Source organism: Ambystoma mexicanum, chromosome 11 (genome assembly GCF_040938575.1).
Source record: "Ambystoma mexicanum isolate Mex_15411 chromosome 11, UKY_AmexF1_1, whole genome shotgun sequence".
NCBI classification, from domain to species: domain Eukaryota; kingdom Metazoa; phylum Chordata; class Amphibia; order Caudata; family Ambystomatidae; genus Ambystoma; species Ambystoma mexicanum.
This window is the reverse complement of record NC_090934.1, coordinates 385,248,171-385,275,043: the sequence shown is the minus strand read 5'-3', so window position 1 is coordinate 385,275,043 and position 26,873 is coordinate 385,248,171. Positions and strand designations below refer to the sequence as shown.

Here is a 26,873-nt window from a genome sequence, read left to right as displayed (position 1 = left end):
GGGGGGGTATCCCCCCCCAAAACTCCACCCCTCCCCTGTGGTTTTTGGTTTAAAAGAAAACAGCAGAAAAATGTAATTGGGCATAGCTTCATAGAACCCTGCACATTGTATACCGATGGAAAAATGGTCGGGAAAAGACACTGCTACTGGAAATCGCAACAAACAATAGACCAACACACGACCAAACCATGATCAGTGCATGAAAATGCTAAAGCAGCACCACAGAGTCCCATCAGGAAGGGAAAGCAAAATCCTCCCCTGCACCACTACTAAGGATCTGTGGACACTGAAAGAAACCCTGGAATATAACAATCCCTTCAGCAACAAGGACCACCAACTTAACAATTATAACTCAGGACCGCTCAGACAACCACAATTCAGATTGACACAGTGACCAAACATGTAACATTCCTTAACTATTCAATGAAGAACATGGGGCAATGAAGAATGTGATCTCTACCCCCAAGTCCAGATGAACAACACTGAAAATAAGAATAACTCAAGACGGCAAGACCAGCATTCAACGACAAGCAATAGAATAATAGGAACCTTCATTAACATTAGTAACATGTCCAAGCATAGAAAGCGGATCCGCCAGATCCTCAGTGAAGGAGGCACCAGCATACAGGAACCTGGTTATTAGGGGAGTACAAATTAGTAGCACATGACACCATACCAACCAATTATACATTACTACAGGCCAACCAAAAAGGAAAAAGGAAGATGAAATGCTGTGGTTTACAAGAAGCATCTTGGAATTCCCAACATCACACCCACTGGACCCAGACTGCTTTCATCCGCCTAGATGCCAACCACCAGATTAACTTCTCTTTCCTTCTTGCATACCAACCTGCCACTTACAATCCTACTTTTGGAGGAAAGCTGCAAACATCTTTTAGTAGCACCTTGGAGATCTTAATATCTGGTTTCAGGAAGAAAACAAAACATCATTATCTCTACATGTTCAGCCTTCACCTTAAACATATGATCTAAATAGCAACACACACCAGCTGGACAAAGTTTGGACACAATTTTCTCAGAAGGCTAAACACCAGGGAACATCCTCCCTTCTCTCAAAGGACTAGCTGCCACTGCCAATAGAAGCTGGAAAAGTCTCAATTTAAGAGGAACTTGAACTATTGGAGGACACCAAACCTACTGTTTCACCAACAAATCACTAGCAGCCAGAGGAACGAGCAGAGATTCTATACAACTCGATTGTGGAAGCCCTAGACACGCTTACAAATATGAAGCACTTCATACCATCAGAGAAAAAAGCAGCAAAATCGTTCACTCCTCAACTTCGAACCCTGAAGGAAATTAACTGGAAACTAGAGCAATCATGGAGGAATCCCTACTGCCAAGAAGAAAAATACCAGCAACATATCCCACACTACAAAACACCAATTTTAAATGCCAATAAACTACACTACACCAAACATTCATACTGGAAGCAACCCGAAGATAGAAATGTTCAAAATCAAGGAGATAAGCAACCACCTTCCTGCAATAATGCAAATAATAATCTCCAAAACTTTGTGACAACATAGATAATTATTTTGTGAACTGCTCCCTGGAAACCCAAGTAGTTCCAAGACTTTCCATGACTGCCTACGTTAAGCGACTTCCCAAAAAGATACCTGAAACCCCAGATGACCCCCACAAACTACTGACCAGCAATGTTCCCTGTAAGGTGCGCGCCTGTGCGGCCGCGCACCTTTTGATTGTGAGCCGCGCATAGTGCTTATTTTGCCGCGCACTGCAATCATCATTTTGTGATTTTTTTTTTTCCCCAGCCCGCGGCCAGGAAGTCAAGTCGGACTCCTGGGGTGAAATGATTATTTATTTATTTATTTATTTTTTTCATCCCGCGGCCGGGAAGTCAAGTCAGACTCCTGGGGGCTGGGCCGCCTGGGGCTGGGTTGGGCAGGGCAGGAGCCAGGAGGCACCGGCGGCACTGTCTGCAGACTGCACTCTGCAGTGTCTGCACACAATTCATCATCATAGCAAGTTAACACTAGATGTTGTTACCTTGCTTTGATGATTGCATCATGCATGCATCATAATTTATGATGCATGCAGATGCATGTGCAGCAAGCAGGCAGCATCATTCAAAATGGTGGGCGGGCCACCAGCGGCCGTGGGGGGCCGGTGCCGTGTGGTGCTCGGCCCGCGCTCTGCTCGGGCCGGCCGAGTTCAACGTTTACTTTGATCTGTGGAGGGAGGCGGCAGGCGGCTGAAGCAATTGCACACACTAAAGCAATTGTAACACCTGCCGCCTCCCTCCGAGTCCTGACCCTGGGGGGGCAGCCTGCCTGCAGGGCTGAGCTGGGGCCCAGTGACATTGCACACTAGTTGCTTCAACTTTGGAGGAAGTAACAACAAATTTGTTGTTGCACTTCTTTACAAAGTTGAAACAACTTCCACTTGTGCCTGGGGGAAGAACAAGCCAATGAAAATTCTTGTCCGCCCAGACTCAGTGCCGCCAGGTCCATCACGGCCTGACGCACGTGACTGATGCTATTGGGCCTCTGACCCACCCTGGCCCTGCCTGGGCATGATTTATTGGGGTGCACCAGTGGACCTCAGTCACCAGTCACACCACCAGCCAGCCCTGTGCCCAGCCCACACACAGGACAGCCACACTGAGGAGGACCACCAGGCGAGGTGACGACGACCCAGGCCACAGTCAGCAGCCAACAGTCAGCCTGTCACTGTGCTACAAGGTAAGGAGGAGAGGACTCTCGTCTTATAAAAGGGTTTGGCAAAAAACGCTATGGTGTGTTTCCCCATGGATGTCACTCAGCCGCCCCCTCCCCTCCACCCATGTGCGCCCCATGCTATGAGGTGCCCCGGTAGTTCTTGAAGCCACCCTGCCTGTTTTCGCGCCCAGGCCCTCCAACCTGAAGAAGGCCCAGCCAGCAGCTCCTGGGGATTTATGGGGGGGGAGGGTCTGGCTACAGCAGCTCCTGGGGATTTATGAGGGCGGGGGGGTCTGGCTACCGGCTGCCGCCGGCCCCGTCCAAGCACCGATTGGGCCTTGCCTTCATGGCGTTGCCGTGTCCTGATGGGGGGCACCCCACCCGAGACGCTCTATTTAAGCGGGGTGACCTGTCGGCTCAGGAGGGCCATGGACCCTCCTGGGGCTGACGGGCCAGTGGGCCCACTGCACCAGGGCTGCTCGCTATCCGACTGGGCCTGCTGGCTGGCGGCCAGGTCCGAATTTATGCAAATCTCGGGCCGAGCAGGGCCTGATGGGAGAAATGAACTGTGCTACAATGTGCCTCTTCTGCTGGGCTCTGCCTGCCGGAGCTTCTCCCTGCCTGTGGGGCAGGCAGCTCTGCAGACGCTCAGGGCTTCTGGGAGGGCTGGGTCTGGGTCAGTGCCGGTCTTCTCACCCTCGCTTAGCGGGGCTTCCAGAACAGGCCCCGCCGCCCAACCCCTGCCCTCTTGCTCGCAACTCATACTTACCTGGCAGGGGAGCATCTGTGATCAGAAAGGCAGAGCTCCCCGGGTGAGGCTCATCCATTGCACATCGGATTTGCTGACTCCTTCGATGTCCCCAAATGCAGGGTACTCGACTGCATTATTTCTAGTAGTGGGGGACTGCGTTTGCGCTAACCCCTGATTTATTGGTAAAAGAAAGAAAAAGTTTAGTGTGCGAGTCAGCTGGTTTACACACAGAGCCCCTGGTCTTGCAGCAGAGTTTCTTTTGCTGTAGTCAAGAGGGCCAGCCCCGAGCAGCTCAGGGGTCCAGCCCTGATGCATTGGTGAAAGAAAGAAAAAGTCACTGGGACCCTTATTGGCCCATGTGGGCCAGTTTGATGAGTTAATTTACTCTGCTGCGACTAGTAGTTTTGACCAGTGTTGCTGAATAAATATTCTTTAAAATGAACAATTTGCACGTCACTTTATCAAAAAGCTCCCCTGGGTACTACTCAAACGGTATCACAAAAGGAATGAAAAGCTATTTGCAAGTGCAAGCCACTTTTTCTTTGGTGCCTGAGACAATTACATGGCCCAGTCTGACCCCGGATGATGCTAGCCTTTGTTGCTGTGTGCAGTTCGGAAGCACCGACCCCACAGTGTCTTTGTTGAGGGCATAGGGGCATTGGTATCCCGAAAGGGACCAGGGCAGGGAGTGGACAGGTGGTGATGTTGTGTAAGTTGGCTGTAGAGGCGTTGTCTGGAGTGTTGTAATGTAACAGACACATGAACCCTCAATATGTTGAATTGGGCATATGTGTAGCAGAGATAGAGCCATCCCGTGCTTGCCACACGATTGTTCTCCACCCGACCTGGTGTGTGGAAGGTCAGTACTCCATGGTGCGACAAGTAAAAACCTTGTAGAATTAAATCCAGTTGCAAATAAATACACAGTGGGCCTCATATGGGCAGAGTATTGTAGAATGAACACCTCTTTTCTCCACTGCTACACATATGGAGATCACATGATCTAAAAGTTACGTTACAACAGACCTTATGTTTAAACACTGGCAGTCACATGACATTCACAAATGGCATTGGTGAGGTGAGTGGTGACAATCATCTGAGATTACATGATTACATGATTCAGTGCTTTTTATTTAACTGTCAGAGTCCAATGTTCATTCATACCCCACCTTCTATTAAGCCGTCTTTGTCATTAATCATGTTCATGTACTGTTTATTTCATTAAACCAAGAGAAAGCATTTCCTTTATATTCCATACATTTAGTGAACTGAGAATGGAGAAGCTAATGCTGTGCCAATATTAATTTGTGAGGCAGAATCTGTGTTCCACTACAAGAACCCCTCTGTTCTTGTACCAACCCATCATAAAACGAAAGATCTTGGTTTAGAGATGTGAAAGGACACAATTTCAGAAGAGCTAAAGTCTTGGGAGGAGAATAGAGCACCCAAATGTCCCTTGAAGTAGAGCTTGTTGTACCGCAAATTCGCATTCCTCGCTTGCACACTGTGGAATCTGATCACTAAGCTTTGCTCACTGGTGGGGCGCTGCGCCGCCGCTGCGCCGACGACCACCCCCGGTCTGGCAGCGCATCACTCAGTTGCGCACATGACTGAAAAACAGCCCGCACACAACTATTCTTTGGCGCACACAGCCCAAAAAAAATAGAGGGAACATTGGTGTGCACAGAACTCCAGGTAGCCGCTTTGCAGATGGACTCAAGGGGAACATTTGCAATGAATGCTATGGATGCCCCCGTGCCTCGAGTAGAGTGTGCTCTTGGCCTAAAGGGCAGTTCTCTCTTAGCAAGAGTATAGCAGAGAGTGATGCATTGAACAATCCATCTAGAAATAGTGGATTTTGAAACTGCATCTCCTTCTCTTCCTGCTGCCACCGAGACGAAGAACTGATTAGTCTTCCTCAGTGGTCTGGTTCTTTCCATGTAGAACATGACCGCTCTGCGTACATCTAGTGTGTGCAGAGTCCTTTCTCCCAAATTGGAAGGATTTTGAAAGAACGTTGGTAGTTCTATAGACTGGTTTACGTGGAATTTAGAAATAAATTTCGGAGCAAACCTAGGGTGAGTGCGTAGAACCACTTTATCTTTGTTAACTGTAACGAAGGGGTCTAGAATAGAAAGAGCCTGAAGTTCACTTACTCTCCTGATGGAGGTGATAGCTATTAAAAAAGCAGTCTTAAGCGAGAGGTGTTTAAGAGATGCTTTGTGCATGGGTTCGAATGGAGAGCCCATGAGTCTGGTGAGTACCACATTAAGGTCCCATCCGGGAGCTGGGTCAGCTATCGGGGGGTGTATTCTCTTTACTCCTTCCATGAAGGCCTTTATAACAGGGATCCTCCACCACGACACTTTGAGTTGGGAAGTGGTGTATGCAGAAAGTGCAGCTAGGTGGACTTTAATGGAGTTAAACACTAGACCTGAATCCAATAGGTGGGTGAGGTATAGGACCACATGTGTGGGAGAGCAGTCAATAGGGTTGATGCTTTTACTCTTGCACCAGATGACAAATCTTTTCCACTTGCTAGAATAGCAGTGGCGAGTGTTCGGTTTTCGGGCTTCCCTGAGGATGTCCATGCATCTTTGCGGGAGTTGTAGATGTCCGAACTCTATGATCTCAGGAGCCAAGCTGCTAAGTTCATGTTCTGGCGGCATGGATGCAGCGTCCTGCCTTTGTCCTGAGACAGCATGTTGTACGGGCAGGGGAGTTTTACTGGGGGGGATAGAGACATCTCCATCAAGTGAGCGAACCATGGTTGTCGTGCCCACATTGGGGCCACTAGTATCATGGTCACTTGTTCCTGGTGCATCTTGTGCACCACTTTGTTGAGAAGGGGAGTCGGGGGGAAAAGCGTAAACAAATTTCCCTGACCATTGCATCGACAGACCGTTCCCCTTGGATTGGTTCTGGGGGTACCTGGAGGCGTAACTTGGGCATTGTGAGTTTTCCAGGGTTGCGAACAGGTCTATTTCTGGGAATCCCCATTGTGTGAAGACGTCGAAGACGATGTCTTCGTGCAGGCGCCATTCGTACTCTTTGGGCAGGGGGAAATCTCTGCTGAGGCTGTCTGCTAGCAGATTGAGTTCCCCGGGTACATGTAGTGATAGTAGGAACATGTCCTGTTTGAGAGCCCACTTCCATATATTCTGGGCCAGCTTGGACAGGCCTGGAGAGTGGGTGCCCCCTTGCTTGTTGATGTAGTACATGGCTGTGGTGCTGTCTGTAAGGACCATTACTGTTTTGCCTTGTAGGTGTTCCTGGAAGGCTTTTAGCGCCTTGAACACAGCTAGTAGCTCCAGTAGATTTATGTGTTTGGATGCTACGTTCGGAGTCCACACTCCGTGAGCAGTCTGATGGGATAGGTGCGCCCCCCATCCTGTGAGGGATGCGTCTGTGGTTAGAGTGGCTTCCGCCGCGGGTGTGGCAAAGGGTTTCCCTTTTTCCATGTTTTCCTTTGTCCACCACCGTAGCGAGAGAACTAAGGCCTGCGAGACCACAACTAGATCCTCCCATAGTCCGCTGGCCTGACACCACTGGCTGTTGAGCCACTCTTGCATTGGGCGCATGCGCAGGCGCGCGTGAGGTACCAAATAAATACACGACGCCATCATTCCTAGCAAGCGCATTGCTTTGCGTACCGTCACCTCTCGACCGGTTACATATTGAGGGATTTGAAACAGCATGTTTTGGACCCTCTCTTTGGAGGGGAAGACGAGGCCGTCCTTTGTTTGAATTAGAGCCCCTAGGAATTGCTTGATCTGACTGGGGTCTAAACTGGACTTCTTTTCGTTGATGGAGAAGCCCAACTGGAACAAAAGGTCTACTGTCTTTTGGGTATTGGAGAAGCATGTTTCGTAAGAATCCCCTGTTATGAGCCAGTCTTCGAGGTAGGGGTAAACTGGGATGGACAACCTGCGCAGGTGGGCCGCTGCCACTGCCAGCACCTTCGTGAATACCCTTGGTGCTGATGCTATGCCGAAGGGTAGCACTTTGAACTGGTAGTGTTTGCCCTCTATCATGAACCTGAGGTATTTTCTGTGCGCTGGCAACATTAAAATATGAAAGTATGCATCTTTCATGTCCAATGTTGTCATGTAATCTCCCTGAGAAAGCAGTGGGATTACTTCCTGTAAGGTTACCATACGAAACTTTTGGGGTTTGATAAAGTTGTTCGCTGGGCGCAGATCTAATACAGGGCGCATGGTTAGATCCTTTTTGGGTACAAGGAAGTACACTGAATAAATACCTTCCGTTACCTGAGATAGAGGCACGACCTCTATGGCTCCTTTTTCCAGCAGTTGTACTTCTTGGAGAAGGATGGCAAGATGTTCCGGTGTCATGCGACGTCCCCTCGGGGGTCTGTAGGATGGGGAACTGATGAATTCGATACAGTATCCGTGGGCTACGGTGGACAGTACCCAACGGTCTGACGTTATCTCCTCCCATGCAGGAAGAAAGGATGTTATCCGGCCCCCGACCGGTGTTGCATGGGAGGGGACGCGAATCTTCGCGTCACTTGGAGTTGTTGGGGGCTTGGGAGCCTCTGGGGGTGGATCCCCGACCCCTCCCTTTGCCCCGGCGTTGGCCTCTTTGGCTGTACTGCCCACTATTGGTTTGGTAATTGGTGGCAGGGTATTGCTGATGTTGATTTTGTTGTTGGTGTTGGCGTTGGCCACGAAAAAAGCGTTTGTTGCCATAGCCGCGCCTGGTAGTGGGCTTAGAGATTTGGTCGAGAGTCTTGATAGTGTCGAACTCTTTTTTAGCCATCTCTAGGGCTTCATCTACCGCTTTTCCGAAGAGGTTAGCGTCCTCGACAGGTTTATTTATCAAAGACGCCTGTGTCTCTGGTTTAAAGCCTGAGTTGCGCAGCCATACATGGCGCTTTAGGAGTATTCCTTGTACCAAGGAACGTCCTGCTGTTTCTGCCGCGTCCAGAGAGTTTTTAACAATGCTCTGGTTCACTTGGGTTCCTTCGCCAATAGTTGACAGTAGGCGCGTACGTAAAGGCTCCGGTGCTTCCTCGGCGTTTTCGCAGTTTGGCCCACTGCGCGTCTGCGTAGCTTGCAAGCAAGGAATTGTTGTTGGCAATTCTTGCTGAGAAGGCAGCCGAGGAAGTAACTCTTTTTGCAAGGGCATATAGCCTCTTGCCCTCCTTGTCAGGGGGTGCCTCACTGGTGGAAAGTGGTACCCCTGCCCTCTTTCTAGTATTAGAAACCACTAGGGAATCAGGAATGGAATGTCCCCTAATGTAGAGGGGGTCTGAGGGTGAAGGAGTGAAAAGTTTTTCAATCCGTGGGTTGACCCCTCTGATCATAGCGGGAGTGGACAGCGAAGGTATGATCCTTCTCTTTACTGAAGCGAGGAGTGGAATGGTCTGGCTGACCGGGGGTTTTTCCTTAATCACTCTTTCTACAAAGTCCAATTCTGGAGAGAGTTCTCCGGTGTCGAGTTCGAAATGCGCTGCTGCTCTGCGCAACAGTGCATTGAACGTCGGCTGATCGTCAATTGGAGACGTGTTCCTAACTGGAGAATTGTCCGGAGGAGTTAGGTTTAGGACATCAGTGTCGGAATACACTGATGGTGATTGCCAGGGGTGTGAAGGTCCCTCTTCTGGGTTAACCCCGAAGCCTTCTTCTATAATGTCTGTTCTGTCTTCCAGACATTCCTCCTGGTTCTGTTCTTCATTGTCCATGAAATCATCTTCTTCCTCGAAGTCTTGCTCCTCCCCAGTGAGGTCATATACATCTTGGAAGTCTGAGGCTGTGTCCTGCTGGGGATCGACTAGCCTCGGATTTTTAGCCCTGGGGTCCTCCTGAGGTCCTTCTCTGGTCCTCTTGTGTGTTTGAGAGGCCTGGGTGCTCATGAACTTTTCCATCCTCTCCATACAGAGGTGGAGTCTTTCCATAGTTTCATGGGGTACCCCAGAGCGGTCTGGCGGGGGAAACATAGGGTTATCTAACTCGAAATGGCTCGACCTCTCCCAAAGCGTCGAGGAAAGTGTCCCGTCGCCCTCCGAAAAACCTTCCGGTGTGTCGGGAGACTCCCTGTCTGAAGGGGGTAGTCCCTGCTTCCCTTTGGGCTTTTTCGGCGTATCCTTTAACTTATGCATAACGCTCGACGAAATCTTCGGCGTACGCTTTTGGGCGTCGGCTACAGCGATCCTTGCTAAGCTATCGGCGACTCGTTTGTCGGCGGAAGCTTGAGTTTTCGACGCTATGGGTATCGAACGCTCTACGGCGGTCTGCGCTGTCTGTTGATGCGCACCGGCCGATAGTTTGGTGGCAGCGCCCTTGTTTGCCGAAAGCCCATGTATTGCTCTCCTCTAAAAAGTGCACGGAACTACCATAAATCACCAGTGCAATTATAGAGCAAATACTTCAACCCAAAAACAGACACAATAATTCACAGCCACGCACACTTTAGAAGATAATCAGCTCTTTACGGCTATTTATTCAAAGCTTACAGGTACATAGAAATAACTCGTAGAAACTCACATGGGCATAGATCACAGAAAACATAAAGAAGTCAAAGAAAGAAATACATCACCGTGGGCGTAGCTTAATGGAACTTCATCTGGCCAGAAGCGGCTGAAAGACCCCGATAACAGCCAGGCCAAGAGCACAACAACCCACAGGAGTGTCGGACCGAAGCGTCCCCCCTCCGACTGAAGTCTTTGTGCTTATCCCGTCTGACCGCTAAGGGCTTCCGCATATATGCCCTCCTCAACAAGGGGTGGCAACTTCTCGAACCTTCTGGCAGTGCGCTTGCGCATTGATGGGTGACCGTTGGTTGCCAGCTGAATCAACCGACAGTAACCTCAAGGAGCAAAGCACTTCTCTCTCCTAAACGCCCCGGGAAACAATTCCACAACTCATCTCAAAACCTTGGCACAGGCCGAGCAAACCCAAAACAAATTTCGCTATCAGGTACCAGCCGGCACCTGCGGATCTTAGCTTTCCCAGTGCCGTGTCCTTGGCTGGGAATGCCTGCATTCCAAGCCCATCAGCAATAACGTTGAAAACATGTTGTTTCGCAAAGCAAGTGTAGCTTTCCACTGAGGCATGGATAAATATCCATCATGGCTCTGAGTTCCCCCAGAATGCACTGCGCACCAGCGCCATGTTTTAGCTCAACCATCACAATCCACCCTTGGATATTTACTTTCCATAGCCCAGTGGCAAAAGAGGCGGTCTTCAAAACCGACGAAATGTTAGACAACAACAACAAGCTATTATGATAGCTAATATAATACAAATACAAGCGAAAGCATAACGCAGTGTACCTCCAATATCGGGAACCCAATGAAATAACCAATCCCATCAATTCCCAGTATGCTCTTGGGACACTTGAGAAAATGAGAACCCTCAAACCTCTAATATGACTTTCAATGGATCTACAGTGGTCACTTAGATTAAAGCAACACATCCCTTCAACTGCGTTACAACCTAAATTATTTTTCAGCAATAGATAATCAACAGCAGCTCTGTTTTGCAAAGTAACTCTTCTAATAACTTCACTATCAAGGAGTAACTCTTGTAAAGCTTGCGAAATATGATTGAAACTCTTAACTACTAAACATGCTAATTTCATCAAAGATTTGGAACCCCACAGCAGCTAAACCCCAAACACCTACTAATGAAAGGGTTAATGCTTAAACCTCAGCTTCTGATAGCAAATGTACATGTTAATCACAGTCAGGAGAATCCCTACAGATGCAAAGGTTGACCTTTTATCTCGAGTTATCACTGAGTGTAAAGGAAACATCATTAGTTCTAATCAAGTCAAAGCACATGTTACCACATGGAAAGAGCCATCCTGTTTCAAAGTCAACCATCTCTAATTAGAGCTCACACACTTGGCAGCATTACTACAAATCAAAGGCCTTAATCGCACAGTTAACTCTGGTGTGCGCATTCCTTTTATCTCAAAATCTCGCCCAACCCTGCTGCCCAAACAATTCATGAACCATTTTTCTGGCTGCATGCAATGTAGTAATTTTGGAAAAGGCAAAACATATTAATCTCTGGTTAAGGCAATTCCTTTGGAAGGGCAAAACCTTTCATTTTTTCTTTTTCATATATTAATCTCAAAATGCATTTAAGAATCAGGTTTCAACATGTTGGCATTCAAGTGCTGTTTCACACAGCTGTTTGTGGTGCATGATGTCATAGTCCACAACTCATTGTCCACAGTCCTTTAGACAAGAAAGGTAAAACATATCAATAAGGTCATTACAACCGTCGACTGAATCATTTGAATATGCAGCATCAAATGTTTGACAATATGCCAAGTCCGGACCGTGACAGTTCAGCAAAAGTTATTACTTTGTTGGACACTTCTCACAGGTTGCCGAACAAATGTTTTCACTTTTCACGCACGTTAGCAGCCTTGAGTGCGGTGCAGGACAGGTTCAAAGTTGAAATAGCATGTCGCAGTGGCTCGCTTTCTCTGAGAATGCGTCTGCTTGACTGATCAGTGTTACCCGGCAATTGCACACGTCTACCCCTTAATTTACTTTCTTGGTTATTTGCCTAGGCAAAATACAAACAGAAAGGTTAAGATTTCATCAAAAGGTACACTATCAGTGTTATCCACATTAGGATGTCATCAAGACTTCAATATCAACGTTGTCCACCCCTTCCCTTAACACCACCCTTCTGCATGTGACTGGGGGCTTATTTGCACTCAACCATACGGGGTGTAACCGCCTACTCACAAACTCATTTGTGCAATGCGATCATAGTTGGTCAATGGTACCTCAGACTGATCTGTGATTTTACAAAAGCCATATAATAAGTACCCAAGTCGCACTTCTCAACGGTCGTTTTCACCAAAGCAATCACGAATGCCAGGCACCAACTTGCTTCCAGTATTTCATGATCTTGATTTAGATTGCCCTGTTGGCATCACTCCATTTCTTATAGGTAAAGTCCTTTAGTCCAATACCGCCGGCAGTTGTACAAGCAGCCTTGTTTATTTTCAAGCCTCTGGTTTTCCACTTGTCATTTTCCCAAAGGGTGTTTGTGGGCCACCCTTTGAGAGCGGTAGTTTGAGTCAGTTCCTTTATTTGCTTCAACAAATCATTCATTCTTGCACTAAGCCGTGAGGCTTCTGGATCATGGCTAATGTGCAGTGTTCATGTTATACTCCAAAGCCTTGCTCTGCATGTTGTCTCTTGCAAAACGGCTATCTTTGTCAGTTTGAACACCATAATGTCTTTGTCAGTTACTCCAGCCCTGGCAATGTAACTTGCATTTTGCCGGCTGTGTGACAGCTGTGTATTTTCACTCACAAAGCGCCTAGAGGTTTCTTCTCCAGTGCACAGCGCTTTACTTCAGTTGACATCACATGGGGCACCGGAATGCAGCTTGCATGGCAATGTCTCTTGAAATGGGCAGCTGTGTCTTTTCTTAGCTCATTCACAAATGCACAGTTTTCCCCAAAGGTTCATATGCGCGATACGCCCAGTCTGCCATTTGATACTGGGCAAATTCTTTACTTGTATACATCATCCTTCAGTTCAGTTTCAGCATTCGGTAATTGCACCCCCCTCCTCAGTTTTTGACAGTGTCTCTCTCTGGGGATGGAATGCAGGAATGTCATTGTTTATCTTTCGCGCAGCAAGCTTATCTCTTTGCTCTATAAATCTTAAACTGTGGCGGCTTTAATGGAAGGCACTCGTTTCAGACAGTTCACTCAGATTAACTCTTTCCTGCACTGTTCCAGCAACTTAGATCTGCCAGCTTCTGTAAACACCATTTCACCGAACAGGAGTGCTTTTTCTGCTTTCCTTCAACAGTTTTTTTTTCTTTCGCGCACCTCGCCCAAGACAGTGCAAGTTATCTCCGAGCCACAAGCTCCGCACAGCAAGACTCCCATGTTCAAAAGAGGCACATTTTCTTGTCATCATATTCAACTTCATGTAATTTTGCAAAATGTCTTTTTAGCCTGTTTAAACTGATGTCCCATTTAAAGGCATACATTTTTTTTCTTTTTCCTCGTAACCTTGAAGTTTGGCTTCACAATCTCACTCCATTGCACTGTGCGATCTTTCAACAGAATCCGTAACCCACTAAATCTTTGTGCCGTCTTATCACACACAGATTTTCCATTCTGTTGTACCATTGCCAGAATATAACCACTTATGTCAGTGCATTTAAAACATGTCATGTGTAGTGCAGCTCCCTGCACGTTATCTACAAAAGCAACCCACACTCTGTATTGCTGCTTGTGGGCCGTTAATTTGTCAACAACATTATCACTATATATCACAATCAACTTGTCCTTGTCTCGTATCAAACATACATCCCTTAATAACAACAGTACTTTTGCTTTTAGCAGCAATTCCATGGTATAGCGTGCAAACAGTCAAAATACTCTAGGGGCAATTTAGAAAATACAAATTGTCTTTTCCCCCCAAACCAGTGCAAACTGGTTCTGCAATTTCAAATCAATACACAAAAATCGAAAATTCAAATGCCATTCACCAAAAATCGAAAATTCAAATGCCATTCACTCATTTTTTTTTTTTTTTTTAAGTGAGCCTCTCACCCATTGTAAACATGGCACAACAGGCAATTTTAGTGTGTTCCTTAAACATAATGCACCGCCAGCACATGGAATTTATAGTTGCCAAAGACAAACCCTTTAAGCTTTCAACACCGATGTTACTCTTTTCTCCTAAACACGGCTCATTCCCACGTTATCTTCAGGAATGTGAACACTTCAAAAGCATACATCATAAGAAAGGCGCATCCTCGCCTCCTTGATATTACAGCCCCCCACTCGCTAGCACACTGGGGCTGAATCGCAATGTTTAATGTTTAAACACTAGTTCACAATTTGCTCATCAAATACTTGCAATTGTTTCTTTCTCTGCTCTCATGCCAAAATAGAGCAAGCTTTCACTTTACAACTTTGTCAAGGGAAACCGCATGAAAAAATTCTTTCCTAATTGAACATATATCTTTAATTCATCATTCATCGGAGCACTGTGAACATAGACATTTTTTCCTTTCTGCTCACGGCTTTTCGGCTCCTTGGTTTCATTTCCCAGCAGTAAGTCAGCCACGACTACTTTACTGAAGGGGAAAGATCTCAAACACACATGCTATCGGCCGCGGCAGGCCAACACAAAAGGTACTGTCTATTGGCTGTCTCAGAGCTGCAGTGAGACGACCAAGGAAAGGCGACAGCCTGCTCTGCACTCTCTCACACAATCGTTATTTTACAGCAAAGGAAAAGGAAAAAAAAACAAAACAGCTTAACACAGTTCAACACTCACTGCCCAGTTAAAACAACCTTTCGCTCGTTCAAACAGATTATTTGGAACACCTCATCACAAATAACTCAGCTTCAAACAGACGGATTCTTTAATATTTGGAGCAATTCATCACAAATATCCCATCCTCTCGTCGCCAAAAATGTATTGCTCTCCTCTAAAAAGTGCACGGAACTACCATAAATCACCAGTGCAATTATAGAGCAAATACTTCAACCCAAAAACAGACACAATAATTCACAGCCACGCACACTTTAGAAGATAATCAGCTCTTTACGGCTATTTATTCAAAGCTTACAGGTACATAGAAATAACTCGTAGAAACTCACATGGGCATAGATCACAGAAAACATAAAGAAGTCAAAGAAAGAAATACATCACCGTGGGCGTAGCTTAATGGAACTTCATCTGGCCAGAAGCGGCTGAAAGACCCCGATAACAGCCAGGCCAAGAGCACAACAACCCACAGGAGTGTCGGACCGAAGCGTCCCCCCTCCGACTGAAGTCTTTGTGCTTATCCCGTCTGACCGCTAAGGGCTTCCGCATATATGCCCTCCTCAACAAGGGGTGGCAACTTCTCGAACCTTCTGGCAGTGCGCTTGCGCATTGATGGGTGACCGTTGGTTGCCAGCTGAATCAACCGACAGTAACCTCAAGGAGCAAAGCACTTCTCTCTCCTAAACGCCCCGGGAAACAATTCCATAACTCATCTCAAAACCTTGGCACAGGCCGAGCAAACCCAAAACAAACTTCGCTATCAGGTACCAGCCGGCACCTGCGGATCTTAGCTTTCCCAGTGCCGTGTCCTTGGCTGGGAATGCCTGCATTCCAAGCCCATCAGCAATAACGTTGAAAACATGTTGTTTCGCAAAGCAAGTGTAGCTTTCCACTGAGGCATGGATAAATATCCATCATGGCTCTGAGTTCCCCCAGAATGCACTGCGCACCAGCGCCATGTTTTAGCTCAACCATCACAGCCCAGTCGCAGGTCGCGGCTGCGGTTGCGAGAGGGGCTTCGAACCCGAACGGTCCGAGGAGGCCGCCGGTGGAACCTGCGTCTCCTTGGGCGCCGAAGGTCTTTTCGACTTTGTCGAAGAAGAGCCGTGGGTTGTGTGCTTATGTGGATTTTTGTGTGCGTCTGTGTCGCCGGGGTGTTCATCCCCATAAGCAGGGCGTGAGCCGAGCCCGTCGGGGCCGGGGACAGACGACGAAGCGCGTAAGCGCTCCTTAGAGGGGGTTTCGACTTCCGTAGCAGAGGTCGTGTTATCGCGTTCCTCGTCTCTGTCGGTGGTAGCAGCGGCGGGTGAACCTTCGGCCTTCGACATTGCGTAGGCCGCCCACCTTTTAACCCTTCGGTCTTTTAGAGTTTGAGGCTTAAGAAGCCGACAAGCCGCGCACCTTTCCTCCTTGTGATCGAGGGGCAAGCAGCGGTTACACCGTGAGTGCTTGTCCTTCCAAGTGAATTTGCCTTTACAAAGTGGGCAAAACCTAAACGGTGTCCTCTCCATAGCCGAGGCAATAAATCGCGATAAACACCCCAAGGGAAAGGAAGGGGAAAAGGAAAGGCATTCTCAGAAAAGACCCAGAGATGTCCCACGACCCCACTCTCCCTACTGTATATGGCCTGCGAGGCCAGGCCACGTGTTCGGCAGCGCCGAAGGATTTCTTCCGCTCGACCCTCCGTCGAAGATTCTTTTCGGCGGAGAACAGCTTACAACTGCGTCGAGGGAGGGGTTATAAATATTAGATAAAACACGACCAGAGGTCGATGAGTTGCAATGTCTCTCGAGGAGCTCCGCGTGAAGGCGACCAGAAGCTGGGCGGAAAAAAACAATCTGAGGGACCTCGACGCGTGAGGGATTGTGGGTACAACGCACGTCACTATAGGGATAGTGTTTCAGACACGCCTTGTCGACGTCCCCTTTTCGACTACCAAAAACAAAATGCAATACTCCGCAGTGACCACTGGATGTCGGACCTATGCACAGCATGTGATTCTAAGCAGATGAACAAACATCAGAAATCTGTATCCCATATCCATCCTGTCACATTACATATGTATGTCGCTATGTACGTCCCCACCGTCGTGCTCACATGCCTGGTCTCAGGCGTTTTTACTGATAACCACCTTATCACACCACTACGCTCACTCTCTTCTATACACCATCACTCAACTAGAACACAGCTATACCCCTGATAATTCAGCCTAGCTGTTCACATACAAACACGACCCCACAGTCACCTCATCACCCTAATAAAATGCAGCTAGCTGAAGCACATCCCGGGTAGCCTAGGCGTTCCTCAGGCCTACCGCAGCCAAAACCCAGTCTGGGTGTCCACCCACCTGACTGAACACATCCAACTGATTTCCTCAGCACATCTATCATCTAACAACTACACCAGCTGCACACACAACCGGTGCACCCACGCACTATACGACTCTCTCTCTCTCTCTCTCTACGGACTTGAACTGCGGTTCCCAAGGGCGTTCAACATACAAGCACTTTGAGGTCATACCAATGATATATAAGGCGCTATATAAGAGATGCATTACTTACCGTAAAAGCATTTCTGATGGTTGTATCCGCTTAGATTCACATGCTTTGCATAGTCCGACATCCAGTGGTCACTGCAGAGTATTGCATCTTGTTTTTCGAAAGTCGAAAAGGGGACGTCGACATAGGCGTGTCTGTAATACTATCCCTATAGTGACGTGTAGTGTACCCAAAATCCCTCACGCGTCAAGGTCCCTCTATTTTTTCTGCCATGAGGGAGCCTTATGACTAACGTGAGTGAGTACAGAAAAGAGAGAAAGTAATAAGACGTCTGTGTTCCTTCCATTTGAGCGGGGAGGAACGGCGGGCGCATGTGAATCTAAGCAGATACAACCATCAGAAATGCTTTTACGGTAAGTAATGCATGTCTTCTGATGTTTGTTAATCTGCTTGGAATCACATGCTGTGCATAGACTAGCAAGCAGTACCCGGAGTTGGAGGTGGGTTGTGAGAAGGAACAGTAGAGAAAAGATGTCTTAGTACTGCTTGTCCCACCTGGGAATCAGATCTAGAATGGGCATCTAGACAATAGTGTTTTGTACAGAACTCCAGGTTGCCGCCTTGCAAACAGACTCAAGGGGAACATTTGCAATGAATGCTATGGATGCCCCAGTGCCTCAAGTAGAATGTGCTATAGGCTTGAAGGCCAGTTCTCTCTTAGCAAGAGAGAAACAGAGAGTGATGCACTGGACAATCCATCTAGATATAGTGCATTTCGAAACTGCATCTCCTTCTCTTCCTGCCGCCACTGAGACAAAGAACTGATTAGTCTTTCTCAGTGGTCTAGTTCTTTCCATATAAACATGACAGCCCTGCGCACATCAAGTGTGTGCAGGCTCTTTTCTCCCAAGTTTGATGGGTTTTGAAAGAACGTTGGTAGTTCTATAGACTAGCTGACATGAAATTTTGAAATGAACCTCGGTGCAAACCTAGGGTGTGTGTGCGCAGAACCACCTTATCTTTGTGAACTGTTACAAAGGGATATAATATAGAGAGCGCTTGTAGTTCACTCACTCTCCTAATGGAGGTCATAGCTATCAAGAAAGCAGTCTTAAGAGTGAGATCCTTAAGGGTTGCTTTATGCATGGGCTCGAATGGGGAGCCCATTAGCCTGGTTAGTACAACGTTCAGGTCCCATCCGGGAGCTGGGTTAGATGTAGGAGGCTGAATTCTTTTCACTCCCTCCATGAAGGCTTTACTAACTGGAACTTTCCTCCATGACACCTTAGTGTAGGCGGAGAGTGCAGCTAGGTGAACTTTAATAGAATTGAAGACTAAACCTGAGTCCAACAAGTAAATCAGGTATAGAACAATATGTGTGGGAGAGCAGTCAACGTGGTTGCTGCTCTTTGACTTACACCAGATGATGAACCATTTCCACTTGCTAGAGTAGCAGTAGCAAGTGTTCGGTTTCCTTGCTTCTCTGAGAATGTCCATGCATCTTTGTGGGAGCTGCAAATGTCCAAAATCTATGACCTCAGGAGCCAGGCTGCCCAGTTCAGGGTCTGTGGGCATGGATGCAGCATTTGGCCCCTGTCCTGTGACAACATGTTGTATGGGCAGGGTAGTTTCACTGGAGGAGACAGTGACATCTCCATCAGATGAGCGAACCAGGGTTGGTGAGCCCACATGGGGGCCAGCAGTATCATGGTAACTGGTTCCTGGTGCATCTTGTGCACTATCTTGTTGAGAAGGGGAGTCGGGGGGGGGCGTAGACAAATTTCCCTGACTATGTTATCCAGAGACCGTTCCCCTTGGATCGGTTCTGGTGGTAACTGGGGGCGTAATCTTGGCATTGGGTGTTCTCCAGAGTTGCGAACAGGTCGATCTCTGGGAAGCCCCATTCTGCGAAAACATTGGAGAAAATGTCTTTGTGTAGTCGCCATTCCTACTCTGCGGGCAGAGGGAAGTCTCTGCGGAGTCCGTCTGCCAGAAGATTGAGTTCCCCTGGTACATGTTGAGATAACAGGAACATGTGTTTGAGAGCCCACTTCCAGATGTTCTGCGACAGCTTGGACAGTCCTCGAGAGTGAGTACCCCCTTTCTTGTTCAGGTAGTACATGGCTGTGGTGCTGTCTGTGAGGACTAGCACTGTCTTTCCCTGAAGGTGTCTGGAAAGCCTTCAGTGCTTTGAAGACTGCCAGCAGTTCCAGCAAGTTGATGTGTTTGGATGCCACACTCGGAGTCCAAACTCTGTGTGCAGTCTGATGGGATAGGTGAGCCCCCCATCCTGTGAGGGATGCGTCTGTGGTTAGAGTGGCGTCCACTGCGGGGGTGGCAAAGGGTTTCCCCAACACAAAGTTTTCCTTCGACCACCATCGCAGCGAGAGAACCAAGGCCTGCGAGACCACCACTAGATCGTCCCATTGTCCGCTGGCCTGACACCACTGGCTGTTGAGCCACTCTTGCATTGGGTGCATGCGCAGGCGGCGTGAGGTACCAAATAAATACATGACGCCATCATTCCTAGCAATCGCATGACTTTGCGTACCATCACCTCCCGACCGGCTACATATTGAGGGATCTGAAACAGCATGTTTTGGACCCTCTCGTTGGAGGGGAAGACGAAGCCGTCCCTTGTTCGAATTAGAGCCCCTAGGAATTGCTTGACTTAGCTGGGGTCTAGACTGGACTTCTTCTCGTTGATGGAGAAGCCCAGGTGGAACAAAAGGTCTACAGTCTTTTGGGTATCTGAGAAGCATGTTTCGGTTGAGCCAGTCGTCGAGGTAAGGATAGACCAGAATGGACAACCTGCGCAGTTGTGTGCCGCTGCCACTGCCAGTACCTTCTTGAATACTCTTGGCGCTGAGGCTATGCCGAAGGGTAGCACTTTGAACTGATAGGGTTTGCCTTCTATCATGAACCTGAGGTATTTCCTGTGCGCTGGCAACATTGAAATATGAAAGTATGCATCTTTCATGTCCAGTGTTGCCATGAAATTCCCCTGTGTGAGCAGGGGGATTACCTCCTGCAAAGTCACAATACAACATTTGTGAGGTTTTAAGAATTTGTTTGCTGGGCGCAGATCTAAAACAGGGTGCATGGTTAAATCCTTTTTGGGTACAAGGAAGTACACTGAATAAATACCCTCCTTTACCTGTGATAGAGGCACGACCTTTATGGCTCCTTTTTCTAGCAGCAGTTTGACTTCCTCAAGAAGGATGGAGAGGTGTTCCGGTGATAGGCGTCTTCCCCGTCGGGGTCTGAATGTTTGGGATCGACTGAATTCGATGCAGTAACCATGGGCTATTGTTGACAGTACCCAGCGGTCTGTGGCAATTCCCTCCCATGCTTGCAGGAATGATGTTAACCGGCCCCCGACCGGAGATGCATGGGAGGGGACACAAACTTTTGTGTCATTTGGTGTTGGTAGCCGGCGAGGCTCTGTGAGTGGCGCCCCGACCTCTTCCCTTGCCACGACGTTGTCCTCTGAGCATACTGTCCACTGTTTCCCTGAGGGGAAGAACAGTTGCTGGCTGAGGTGTATTGTTGTTAATTTTGTCGTTGGCCACAAAAAGAGCGCCTGTTGCCATAACCTCGCTTATTAGGAGGTCTTGTGATTTGGTCCAGGGTTTTTAGAGTTTTGTGTTCCTTCTTAGCTGTTTCCAGTGCGTCATCAGCCGCCTTGCCAAACAAGTTTGAGTCTTCAATGGGTTTGTTGATGAGGGACGCCTGTGTTTCTGATTTGAAACCTGAGTTTCTGAGCCAAGCATGTCGCTTAAGAAGTACACCCTGGACTAGTGAACGGCCAGCTGTTTCCGCAGCACCTAAGGTGTTCTTGATGATGCTTTGGTTTACCTGACTACCTTCTGTCACAGTGGCTAATAAGCGGGTTCGCAAGGGCTCAGGGGCTTCTTGTAGGCCTTCGCGCAACAGTCCCCATTGGACATCGGCATAGCTAGCAACAAGGTTGTATTGTTGGCAATACGCTTGGCAAAAGCTGCCGAGGATGTAATCCTCTTCCCTAAGGCATAAAGCTTCTTCCCCTCTTTGTCCGGGGGTGCTTCGCTAGTAGATAGCGGAACCTCTGCCCTTTTCCTCGTGGTGGTTACTATCAGGGAATCGGGTATGGAATGACCCCTAATATAGAAGGGGTCAGAAGGTGAGGGGCTAAAAAGCTTCTCGATTCTTGGATTGACCCCTCTAACCAATGCAGGTGTAGATAAAGAGGGAACAAGGTGTCTTGATGAAGGCGAGAAGGGGTATGGCTTGGCTAGCAGGCGGCTTTTCCTTATTTTCTCAACAAAATCTATTTCTGGGGTAGTGTCCTCTGTCTCAATTTGAAAATGTGCTGCCGATTGCATAGCATTGCATTGAAAGTGGGTTGATCATCAACAGGCGAAGGGTCTCTGACCGGTGTGGTCTGAGGAGAGGGCAGGTCTAAAACATCAGGGCCTGTTGACGCCGCTGGTGACTGCCAGGGCTGTGGTTCACATATGTCTGGGTCTTCCTCAAAGTCCCCTACAGGGTCTTGTAGATCCTCAGTATTTAGGAATTCTTCCTCTTCCTGAAAATGTGGGTCCTCTTCAGTGAGGTCATATGTATCAATTCCTCACGTGGGTCAAAAGGTCTTGGGAATTTGGCCCTAGGGTCTTCAGGGAGCCCCTCCCTTGGCCTTTTGGGTGTAATGTGTTCAGAACTGGACACAAATCTATCTAGCCTGTCCATACATGATTCAAATCTTTCCCTAGTCCACTGGGATAACCCTGAACGCTCTAGTGGCAGAAAGGCTTGCTCCTCCGCCTCTAGGCGCCGAGATCTCTCCCATAGCATGGAGGATATACCCCCGTCGCTCTCTGAGAACCCTTCTCGTGGGCCCGGCACTGGGGACATATCTCTGGGTTTTCCCTTCGATGTGGGGGGAGGTTCCGGCATACCCTTCGTATATTTCGGTGTCTCTCTGACCTTCTGAGCGGGATTTGGTGACTCCTTCACCAGCCGTTTCTGCGCATCTTTGGAGACTATTCTAGCTATGCTTTCCACGACTAGTTTCTCCGTCGAGGGCTGGCCGTGAATAGTTTTCGGCGGAGCCGAAACATTACCATCGACGGACACCCTCTTACGCGGCGTTTCGACAGACGTTTTGGTGGTAGCGCCCTTAGTTGAAGACGGCCCAGTTGCTAGGCACGCATGCAGCGAGGGCTGGCGACCCTTACGGTCGGCAGAGGCTGCCGGTTGATTAAGCGTCTCCGTTGGCGCTGAGGCCGTCTTCGATTTACTCGAGGAGTGGCCATGGGTTGTGTGTTTAGTGACTTGTTCGTGTGCGTCAGCGTCGCCAGGGTGTACATCCCCATAAGTAATGCCGGAGCCGAGTTTTTCGGGGTCGAGGACAGACGCGATGGAGCGGGAGCGCTCCATTGAGAGGTCAACAACCTCCGTTATGGAGGTAGCGTTATCACTATCCCCCTCGTCACACTTGGCAGCGGCGGCCGCGGGTGAGGAATCAGTCTTCGACATGCCGTAAGCTGCCCACCTTTTGACCCTGCGTTTCTTCAAGGTTTTTGGACGAAGGAGTTTACAGGCCGCACACCCGGCCTCGTTGTGGTCGAGGGGTAAGCAGCGGTTACACCGCTTATGCTTGTCCTTCCACGGAAATTTGGCGTTACGTGGGCAAAATCTAAAAGGAGTCCTCTCCATAGCTGAGGATGTAATCAGTGATAATGACCAAGAGGGAAAGGGGGAAAAAAGGGAAAGGCATTCTAGAAGAAAACAGAAATGTCCACACCAACCCCCACTCTCCCTAATGTGTAGGCCGGCGAGGCCGGGCTACGTGTTCGGAAGCGCCGATAGGATCACCTCCGTCGAACCCACCGCCGAAGATCTTGACTTGGCAGGAAAGTTGAATGGCCGTCGAAAGACTTCGGGTGACTTAGTTGTGATGGCCACGTAGTGATGTTTTCCATATCCTTGCCTTTTTGCCATATATCCCATATGGTTTCAAACATCGGGTGTGCTTTAGATTTCTTTAAAACTCTCCTTCTAGGGGACCATAGCCACTCAAAGATTGTCACCGGGACAAGTAGTGATTGTCCATGGCAATCCATTGAGATGTTTTCTGATCGCAGAGGTGGGGAATGAGGACTCGCAACGGGCTGCTACATAATATTTCTGAATATCCGGAAGGCCCACCCCTCCCTTATCTTTCGGTAGCGTCAGGTTGGTACATGCAATTCTTGGTTTCTTCCCTTGCCACAGGAACTTTATGATCGCTTTCTTGACTTCTGTAAAGAATTGGCGCGGCATTTGGATAGGGAGCATTTGAAAGGGGTATAAAAATCTCGGGAGACAGGTCATTTTTATTGCATTTAGGTGTCCCAGCCAGGATATGGTTAGTTTGTCCCACCTGGCATTTTTGGAGAAGCACCGGGAAGTTGGCCTCATATAGATCACGTAGAGATCTTGTGACATGTATCCCCAAATATTTCAATTTCTCATGCTCTATCGTAAGGCCCAGGGAAGAATATCTTTCATTGTTCGCTTCCATCGATCCCAGTAGGGGGAAGAGTATTGATTTGGGCTTGTTGATTTTAAATCCCGATAAGTAGCCATATGCATCTATTAAATTTAGTGCCCTGGGGATGGATGTGTTGGGGTTTATCACATGGAGAAGTATGTCATCGGCGTATAGCGCCACCTTGTATTCCACCTGCCTCAGTCTCATTCCCTCAATTCGGGCGTCATTCCTTATTTTCTGGGCTAGGGGTTCTACAGAAAGGGCGAAGAGTATGGCCGATAGGGGACATCCCTGTCGGTTGCCACGTTTCAATTTCGAACCACCTCGAGTACTCTCCATTGACTGACACTGCGGCTCTAGGCGCTATGTACACTGCTTTTATCCCTTTTCTGAATTTTGGTCCTATACCTACGGCGCAGAGGATTGCGGCAAGGAATTCCCATTCCACTCTATCAAATGTTTTTCAGCATCAATGGAAAGCAAGGCTGGTTCACCATTCATATTTTGGGAGGCTGCGACCAAATGGAGAGTTTTTCGCATGGTGTCCGCCCGTTGTCGCCCGATTATGAATCCGACCTGGTCGGAGTGAATAAGGTGGGGCATGTGAGCCTCCAGCCTGGCAGCCAATACCCTCGTGTAGATTTTGGCATCAAGATTGAGCAAGGATATAGGGCGATACGACCCACAACATTTGGGTTACCTTTTCTAGGACCTCATTGAATAATTCAGCCAGAAATGGGGCTAGGAGGGCACTGAAGGTCTTATAAAAGCAGGCTGTTTATCCATCCTCTCCTGGGGATTTGCCCAGTGTTAGCCTTTTGATCGCTTGGTGTACTTCCTCTTCCGTTATGGGGGCCTCAAGGTGAGCAGAGTCTACTTTAGCTATTTTGGGGAGATCGATGTCAGCGAGATAGTTATCTATCTCTTGAGATTGGGTCAGTTTCAGAAGAGTATAGGGATTCATAACAGTTTGCGAACAGTTCAGGGATGGATGGTTTGTCTTGTCCCTGGTCAGGAGTATTGGATGTTATTTCCTTTAGCCTTCGTTCTGCCCGTTGCATCCTAAGCCTAGCAGCCAACAGTGCGTCGGTTTTGTCCCCTTTTACGTAGAACTTTTGTTTTAGTAAATGCAGTTTACGTGCTATCTGGCCCTGTTCTAGGTGACGAAGCTCCTCCCGCTTCTTTCTAGCTTCTTGAATCTTATCGAGGTCTGTGGCGTCCCCTTCCCTGGCCTCCTTATCCAATCGACATATTTCGTTCCGAAGCCTATTTTCAATGAGGGCCCTTTCCCTTTTCTTCCTCGCCCTCTCCCGTATAAGGATCGCCCTCCAGGTTGCTTTGGCCGCTTCCCACACACCCTGTTTGGAGATCTCCCCAGTGTCGTTAGTTTTGAAATATTCTATAATCTCGGTTTCCAGTTCCTCTCTAAAGACAAGGTCTCTCCACAGGGTCTCATTGCACCTCCATTTCCCACCCCTGATCGGTAAGTGCTCCCACTGTATATCCGCTGTCACCATGTCGTGATCAGACCATGTCGTGATCAGACCATGTGATTGGGGGGATCTCAGAGTGTGATGTGATGTCGTGCAGCTCCCGTGAGAGGTAGATATAATCTATTTGAGTAAAAGTATTGTGCGGGGGAGAATAAAAAGTATATCCTCTTTCGTCAGGGTGCATATTCCTCCATACATCAACCAGCGCGTATACTTGCTTCATGTTCACATAATCATTATGGTCCCCTCTCATTTCAGTATTGACAGTTGGATTACCCGCCTTACGATCCAAGCTAGGGTCGGCCCACAGATTAAAGTCCCCGCCCAGCACAATATGCCCCATAGCCTCCAACATTATTTTGGGGATGGTTCTCGAGAGGAATCTGAGCTGCCCTACATTGGGGGAGTAGATCGTGGCTATCGTTACTTCCACGCTCCCAATGGTACCTGCCACCAATAAAGCTCGCACATCCGCATCTGACCAGTATTTTGTGACTTGAAAATCTATTCCCTCTCGAATAAGGATTCCCACACCTCCTTTGCGCAATGGTCCAGAGCCCCAAAACTCGAGACTGAGACGTTGCCCTAGAATGGGCCTCTCCTCTCCCCTCATGAACTTGGTTTCCTGCAGGAATAGGATGTCCATCTTGGCTCTCTGAAATTCCCTTAATATTAGCGACCTCTTAGTAGGCGAGTTAAGCCCCTTAACATTAAGCGTTCCCACTTTCAAGGGGCCCCTTGTGGTGACTTCAGGGGTAGCCATCTATTTGTGACATTGGACTATTCATAATCATAAGCAGCCATTCCCTGTGGTTTATGCCCTCAACCAGTGTCGACATTTTCCCCTCTTCAGCAGTAATTGAAAAAAAATGTTTCGGTGTTTCCTTCTCCCATGTCTTGTGACCCCTCCCCCATTTACCCCCCCCTCCCCTCATATGGCGGTGTCCGAACGGGTCCAGTTAGTTACACTGCACCAGCAACGAACCACCAGCAGGGAATGTTGCCTCACTGTCCTTTTGCTAAAGTTAACTACAGCATGAGTCTGAGCCCCCAATCCGTCCCCCCCACTTAAACCTCAATTTACAACCATTGAACATAGGTGTTTTAGTACCTGACCCGTAGAAAGCCCTGATTTTGAGCAGTGGCATTAAATAAAGTTAGTTATTGCCTGTCCGGGTCACTTGTCCCCCTCCGGGGAAATATTGCCTCTGCGGTATTTTCTCGATCCCTCAACTCTCGGTCTCTTAGGGCCTCGAAGTTTCCATTCTCTTCCTTCACCTCGTGCTGCGTCTTCGTCGTTCCCTCGTTCATTTGCCTCCACAAGATCAGATATGCATGCCTTTATTTCCCTTTCTGATTGCAGTCTGATCCTCGTGCCGTTGTGCTCGAAAGAAAGGGAGAAGGGGTAACCCCATATGTACCTAGTGTCTCGTTCCTTCAACCATTTCGTCAGGGGGCCACACATTCTTCTCAGGGCTAGTGTCATAGCAGATGGGTCTTGATATACGGTTATTTGAGCTCCATTAAGGGAGATCACCCCTCCACGCCTTTCCTTCTCAAGAATTTTGGCATTGTCCTGATACCTGTGGAAGCGGGAGAGGACTGATCTCGGTCCTCCCGTG

General features: G+C 48.3%; 1 protein-coding gene and 1 non-coding gene across 2 annotated transcripts in view; one reads left to right on the top strand and one right to left on the bottom strand.

Moving 5' to 3' along the window:
- The window catches only part of MTCH2 (mitochondrial carrier 2), a 411,299-nt gene that overhangs the window by 354,243 nt on the left and 30,183 nt on the right, over positions 1-26,873 (bottom strand). The gene's annotated exons all lie outside the window — the stretch shown is intronic.
- LOC138505288 (U1 spliceosomal RNA) lies at positions 3,464-3,627 on the top strand. Its single transcript, XR_011280103.1, has one exon. It is a non-coding gene; the product is annotated as a U1 spliceosomal RNA (small nuclear RNA).